Genomic DNA, 7,536 nt, shown 5'->3' on the forward strand with positions numbered 1-7,536 from the left:
GGAGCCTTTTGGGGCATTTTTAATGACATTATCTGACCAGTCTGTGGACAGTTTTAGAAGACAGGGAAAAGGTGACATTTTAGTACTTTATTAGTTAGTTAGTTGTCGATCACTAATTGCAGGTTGTCTGTGCTTGCACCCATACAGTTTATGAACTGCAGGCTTTTCCCAGCAGACTATCATTATCAAACTATGAGACAGACAACAACACAATTAAATGTCTACACCTGATCCTTTTAGAATTAACTTCTTAAAACTCGACAGGTCAGCAGTCGCCTTTCTGGGGTTTGGAGGCCATTTTCTATCCCTTTTATCAAATTCTCACATTTGGAAAAAGCTTTTAACAGAAAGTGTTAAAGTGAAAGTGTCAGACATCATTTGAAAAGCAACATATTCTAGTTTGTAAAAATTTTCTTATTTGAATAAACATATGCCATCAGTTTATTTATGTTAAATGTGCCATCTACAAAGCAGCTGGTGTCGTTGTTTTTGTCATTGTGGACTATTTTCAGTGGCAGATTAATCCACATTTGGAGCTCCCGTGAGCTCTTATGGCCTTGGGGAATACAATATATCAAACATTAAAACACACACACAGTACTTAGAATACATTCAGTGTTGTTTCACTCCCACCCCTGGGGTTTATTGACTAGAGGGAAAGCGATGCATTATTCTGGTTTTCCATTTCCGGTTTGAAGCAGGCTTTTCAGTACACATGGCTCACTGTATGTAATCTGACTTGTTATTCCAAACCCCACATGAATTGTTTCTGTACGTCTGTGTGGGAGTAAAAAGTGATAACCTTTAATCATGGTGTTGCAATTACCAGAGAAAGAACTGGGAGAATTTCCCCGCTGGGAGGGAGGTTTAGGCTCTACATTAAAGGTCCCCTCCAGTCGTGCAATCTCACATTTAAAATGACTCTGTGTTGAAAAATAAATTGTCTCATAAGCCCGCAGGCCTGCTCAAGACAATTCGCTTCGAGCAGCTGGCTGTTTCACCTTATCTCGTTCATCATTTTGTGCACATTTTATCCAAATAAAGCCTGACAGGAAAGCGTTAACAAAAGAGACGGTGGCTTGTTGTTTAAAGCCAGAACAACGATGTTTACAGAGACCCAACAAGTACTTCCAGTAGCTACATTAATTATGACGGATGTCTCTATAGCAACAGTATTCTGCTATGTGCACGAGCAACAAAACAGCTTCTAAAGGGAAATTTGCACAAGGAAGTCGCTTTCTTGTTTCAAGCCCATAGACTGTATGTAAAAGATGTTGTCCACCAGTTTCTCAACACTGTATTATATTAATATTTTGGCCATACCACGCTGACCTTTTGGAAGATTACCCTGTAGAGGGGCATGGGTGCAGTGCTACATTTATCAGCTAACGCGAAGAGTCTAGCAGATACCACCCAAATAAAATTATTTAATTTCACTGTTAAAAACTAGAGCTCAGACTTAATAGACAGTATGTTAGTACAGTTAACTTCACAGCGGCCATATAATTGGTCAGATAATGTCCAATACAAATGCTCCAAAAGACACCAGCACTACAAATGGTCCAGGTCCAGTTTAGGGACTCCAGTTAGCTGAGGTGAAGGCTAGCAGACAGCTAGCAGGTGCAGACACCTGTGTCTTCACCCAGCTGTCAGTCAAAGTGCCTACACTCTAAATCGAAACCTCACCTGTATGAAAATAGATGACTTGTTAAAAAAAAAAAAATGCAAGGCATAAGCAAAATGACCAAAGTGCAGGCCAAGGAGCATGTGCGAGAGAAGAGAGAAACCCTGAAGGAACTAAACATCTCAGCAGGTACGAGCCATAGGATTCAAACACTAGGTGAACATAACAGGAGCTGAAAGTACAAAATACTAACAAACCCAAACAATTGACTACAACAAAGAAATCATTAAGACTGGTGAGAAAATGTAAAGCAGATTCTAACAAACAAACCAAAGAATGATGAGTAAACTCTAAACTTCAAAACTGAAAAGCCCGAGAAAGACTGGAGATCACAACATATACATGATGACCAGAAAGGATTTTGTATCACGGAATAAACATGTTTGTTTCTGCTGTCACGTTGGACATTTTTACTTGGGACTGACTCACTGCCGGAGCCTCTAGTGGATGTTAGAGGAAATGCAGGTCTTTGTGTGGGTTGGTTTAATTTTTCCGCCCCAGAGGTTGCTACTTGGTAAAGAGCAGGATGTGTGCAGTCTCAGCAACTTATATAAATAAAACTGAATTGAACTAATGTCAAATCACAAAACAGTCATGTAAATGTGCTTTATATTTTAAGGTAAACAGAGAAAACCCCAACAACCACACAACCCTGTGTGAGCAAGCGCTTGGTGAGAGTGGGAAGGAAGAACCCTTTTTAACAGAAAGAAACACAGGCAGATCCAGGCTCAGGGAAGGGCAGCCATCATGGGTTGGGGTGATGGGACAAAAGACGGACTCAGAAATAAGCCAGAGATTATGAAGAAATTATCATGATTTAAAACTAAACCTGACTTTAAGCAGTTTATCCAGTTTGACACTCTGATTTGGGCTGGGTTTGTTAAGCTGCGCTCACCAGGTGCTTGTTCTTAAATAAATATGCATGTGTTTAACATCATTTTTTCAGCCTGACATGGTGTTTGTGTTCACCGTCATGTTGCTCTGGCTGGCCAGCAGACTTTTGATGTATCGACCCCCGCTAACGCTGACACTTTCAGTTAACACAAAGCTGCTGTTAACTTAGTTTTACGGTGATTTACAACAACTTCTGTAGCTACATTTTCCCAGACGTTCCTCTGGCTCACGCACTGGAAGATGATGCCTCCAATCACAATCCTGAAGCTTTGAGTGACTCAGTTGTTTCCGTAACTGAGGGCAGAGCGTCGAAGAGTATAATGAACAAGTAGGAAAGGCTGGCGGTGATTCAGAGGTCTGCAGCCAGACTTGGAAACCCAACTTGGACACATTTGGTCAGTCGATGCAGACTCAGACTGTCGAGCCAAACTTTGTTGAAATCAATACAAATTTATTTTAAATTCTAGAGGAGATCGTCAGCCTGATATCGTTGGACAACAGCTCCTTCCAATTAAATGACAAAACAGCCTAATTAAGTCCAAATTAAATGACGTGTCTTTGCTGAAGCACAGACATTGGCTCTATAAATCACCTTTCTTGTCGGAAACAAAGAGTAAAAAGTATTTTAGAGGTTTTATGTTTTTGATTTACATTAATTGTACAAAGATTTGAATAAAATGAAATATTGCTTCCATCAGCAGAAACAATGCTACCCTGATTAACCCCTCAGCTACATTACACAAACTGCATATCTTCTTTATACACTTTAAGATGGTTTGGTACAGCTGACCGATAATGGTGCACCAAACAGAAGACGTCCACTGATTGATGATAAATGCAGGTTGGTAGATGTCTAGATCACAAACTGAGCATGCATGTCACTAGTGAACTAGAGAATAACTTGACTCACAGCTCTGCTAACTGATTCACAGCAGGAATATCTTGTAGGCGGGACGTTTTTCTTCTCTGCAGCAGAACCAAGTCAGCACAATTTTAAATAAACTTCCAAAAAAGAGGCCAATAACTGCACAGTCCTTTGTCTCAGTGTGTGACAGCGTTGTCTTCAATGCCATTTTCAGTGTGTTTCAGCATCACAGAGAAGCTTTACACTGACCAGTTTCTCTAGATGATGTGTAATTAATATGTTTTTGTTACTGCTGAGGATACTTGTTGTAAAACTCTGTTGGATGTGATGTCCTCGTGTTGCAGGTCCGCCTGTGGTGTTCATAAACCCTCAGGTTTCTGCTCCAGCTCATTTCTGTGACTGAGTCCACACTGCACTCTGAGGGATTAAAATCATTAAGACAATTTATATCAAACATCCACCATCAGGCCAATCATCTTCTCCATTTGCTCGTGCCCTCCATCCCTCTCTGCGTCCACATCTAACCTAATTGGGGCTGTAGCTGTGGGCTGCAAATCGTTAAGGCTCGGATGCTTCTGACTGCAGCGAAATCAGAGCTTCACTAACATAAGATGGACTGACATGCCAGAGGGAAAAAATAAAATAAAAGAAATTAATTAAAAAAGAGAGGGTAGTAGCTGATGGGGAGGGTTGTGTGGAACAAATCAGGTTCAACTGGGTGGAAGGTCAGCGAACTGTTAGTCAGCAATCTCCAAACAGGCTTCATGTTACAGCTGGGGGGAGGGACGGGGTGAACAGGGTGGTGGTGGTGGTGTCACACGTGAAATGAATGAATGAACTAAGATCTGGAAGCCTCTCATTAAAATTAAAGCACTCATTAAAGCTAATTGCCAATTTAAAGAATCTGGAGAATCTATCCAGCTTGCTGGCTGCTTCCGATCTCTCCACCTGTGAGTCACAGCAGGAGGAGGACACCCCACGCTCCTTCTCCTGGCATCACCGGGCCAGAACAACGCCACTTTCTTATTCTGCAAAAGAAAACCCACGTTAAGCTTGTTTTTTTGAATCATGGTGTAAAAATGTCTTTGATTTACCCGTAGGTCTCTTCAGGTTTTAATAGAATAACGATTCTGTGTTTTCAGCTCTTACCAGTTTGACAATCCCTTGTTTTTAAATGGTTCTGATGGTTTTTGGTACCTATAAACTCTAAACCAGCTAAAATGCTAAAAGACAAAAACATTATGAATGAGGAGCACAATTTAAGAAAGTGTTTTTTTTTTTTTTTTAGCTTTTGAAATTTAAAAATAAATAAATAAATAAATAAATCAAACATATCCAGAACAATTTACATTTTTTTCTCCAAATAAGTTTTTGCTTTTCACTTAAACTTCGCTTTTTTCTCTTTTCTGCATGATTATCATGAAGACTGTGATGTTTTGGATCTCACAGAGACGTCAAAGTCACCATCAGAAGTGTTGCGTTCTAAAGAATCCATTGTGATCGGCCCAGTACTGAAGCTCTTCTGTGATTATTTCATCGTTGTTTGGAGCTGAAGTGGCTCCTATAGATTCTGTGTCACAGTGATGTGGACCGTGAAGAAGTCATGTGGGGAGGCAGAGAAAGTGTGAACACAAACACAAAAAAAATGACCTCAGCATTTGTACCACGTAGCAGCCAGGTGCTGATCATCAGATTCACTGATTAATTGATAATTAGTGAGTGTGAGCTCCTTCAAAAGCAGAAGTTTTATCAGTTTGCTGGTCTGGAGCATCAAGGTGTGCGTTAACACAGGAAGAGGAAAGACATCAGCGATGATCTTGAGGATATATGATGGGTTAAAAGGCCAATTCGAAACAATCTGAAGTCTCATCTTTCTGCAGTGACAGAGATTACTGACAAGTGGAAAACATTCCTGATAGCTGCTAGTCTTCCTGAGTGGATATCCAGCCACTCTGAGCAATGCTCAAAGAAACCAAAAAAGCCCCAAGAGCTCCATCTTAGACTCTACAGGTTAAAGTCCATGACAGTACCTTTAGAAACAGACTGAAGAAATGTGGCTGGTTTGGGCCGGATGCAGGAGAAAGACTTTTGTCTCTTTAAAAATGTCATGGCAGCGTGATTTATGCTTGCAAAGCTTCATTAACTCCTTTTACTTATTTGAACCAACTAAATGGAAAACCTGTTATCAACAGAAAAAGTATTTACTGCCACAATTAGAAACTTAATTTAAAAAGTAATATGCTTAATTTTCTAAAAATTTACCAATTTATGGCTAAAATCCAGTCCTAACCACAGACTGGGTTAAGACTGGATTTTAAGAGGTCATCTTCTCTGTAAGCAATAAGGCAGCAGCATTTGACTCCCTGGGAATGGTTCATTTCAAGATTGTTCACCATTTGCCTCACATTTGGTTCAGCGAGGTCAGGAACCAGACTGGCAGAATAATTTAAAGAAAAAAAGGAAGGAGGGAAACCCTGCTAAACTCGAGCCTTCTCAAAGCAGCTGCAAAGTTTTGACACGGGGATCCTCCCGCCCTTCCTGTCTTGAAGAAACAGGTCATCCCTCTTCCTCCCGGCAGCAGCGGTGCCACTGGACACCACAGCGACAACACAAGCAGCCGACATCCAAACCAGCAGGCTGAGGAGAGGAGGACGGGGAGGGGCCCTCTAGCATCAGCAGCAGAAAGTCATTAATTTCAGCAGAGCTCCTTCAGGCAAACTATCTGCACAGAGAGAGACAGAGAGGCACATACAGTACACACACACACACACACGGGCCTGAGGCGCAGGCAGAATATCAATAGTGTGTGAAGCGGTGGCGTCGAAGGTGAAACACGCCTTGGATGAGTTGAGCTTTCAGTGAAAACAAGCCGCTGGCTGGTTGTGAACAAGCTTTGGAGCTCGTGTCAGGAGTCGAACCGCAGGAGCAAACTCTACGAGGCGCACACATGTCCGGCGGCGGCGCCACTGCACATTGATCCATAACGCATCATCGACGGACCGATGGCTCGCCGGAGGTCAAACCTGGCTTCGATTCACAGCAGCGCAGAGCACCTGCACGCAGACCGCCGCTGTTTGATGGTTTTACTGGATGATGTGAAAACAGTTGCAGGCCAGGCTGCCGTGAATATTTTAATAACCCACTGACCTCCCCTCTAGCGCACAAGTAAGTGTGAAACTTGCACCTGACCAACACTTTTATCTGTAAAAATAAACACTGATTCAAAAAAAGGAACTTCGTAAGGAAGTTTCTGAAAATCCTCGTTCTCGCTGACAAACTGACCTTTCCTCCAGCGCCAGCGCTCGGTAAAGAAGAACAAACTCCTTTGTAAATTCCTGATCGCGTTCCTGGTCCCATGAGAATGAACCCCGGAGAGGCGGAGTCACCCTCAGGTGCATCTTTAGCTTTAGTGTGTGCATTTGCTGTGAACATGCAGGATGCACTTCCATACACACATTCATGAGCTGCTTTGAATTCGAATTTACAGTCTATGGTTGAACGATCTGGGGAACATTCGCATTTTCATGTTTAATGACTCCCAGCACAAAAAATACAAACAGCTTGAGATGTCTCAGGACAGCTTCAAACAATACGTCTCAGCTTGCCCACAATCAGCGAGTCTACAATCATTACACGTGCTTTACACTTCACAAATAAAATTCAGGAGTTTGCCTTAGAACTGACCCAGAAGCAGATAAGAGTTTTAAGCATCAGTTTCCCATCAGTGATGCAACATAATCAAAGTTTGACTACGTGTCCCAGCAGCTTGAAGTTATTCTGCAAATAAAAATGTGCTGCAAAGCATGAACAAGCGAGCATGAATGTGTAAATAATAAGAGCAAATAATGCACTGCATGAAATATGTAAGTGGGACACAGTGTGGGCTTTAGTCTTGTTTATTATGACATGTTGTCTTTTCATTGATTTAAAGATCGCGTCTGCTTTCGGTCTCTAGTGAGAAATTCGCTTTAATGGCGCTCTCGTGCTAGAAATGCGAACGGCATTCTGGGAAACGAGTCAGCAAAAGCTCATTCGACACCTGCACACGTACGAACACACGCCCGGGCCCCGCAGGCCTAATAGGCTCCGAGCG

At 42.0% G+C, this 7,536-nt stretch overlaps 1 long non-coding RNA gene across 1 annotated transcript; it reads right to left on the bottom strand.

Moving 5' to 3' along the window:
- Nucleotides 1-2,563: 2,563 nt before the first annotated feature.
- Nucleotides 2,564-7,277, bottom strand: LOC113032080 (uncharacterized). Its single transcript, XR_003273840.2, has 3 exons — nt 4,793-7,277; nt 4,593-4,666; nt 2,564-4,471 (listed from the first exon to the last, which is right to left on the bottom strand). It is a non-coding gene; the product is annotated as an uncharacterized LOC113032080 (long non-coding RNA).
- Between the last annotated feature and the right edge of the window lie 259 nt (nt 7,278-7,536).

This window comes from Astatotilapia calliptera, chromosome 2 (genome assembly GCF_964374335.1).
Source record: "Astatotilapia calliptera chromosome 2, fAstCal68.1, whole genome shotgun sequence".
Classification (NCBI taxonomy): Eukaryota; Metazoa; Chordata; class Actinopteri; order Cichliformes; family Cichlidae; genus Astatotilapia; species Astatotilapia calliptera.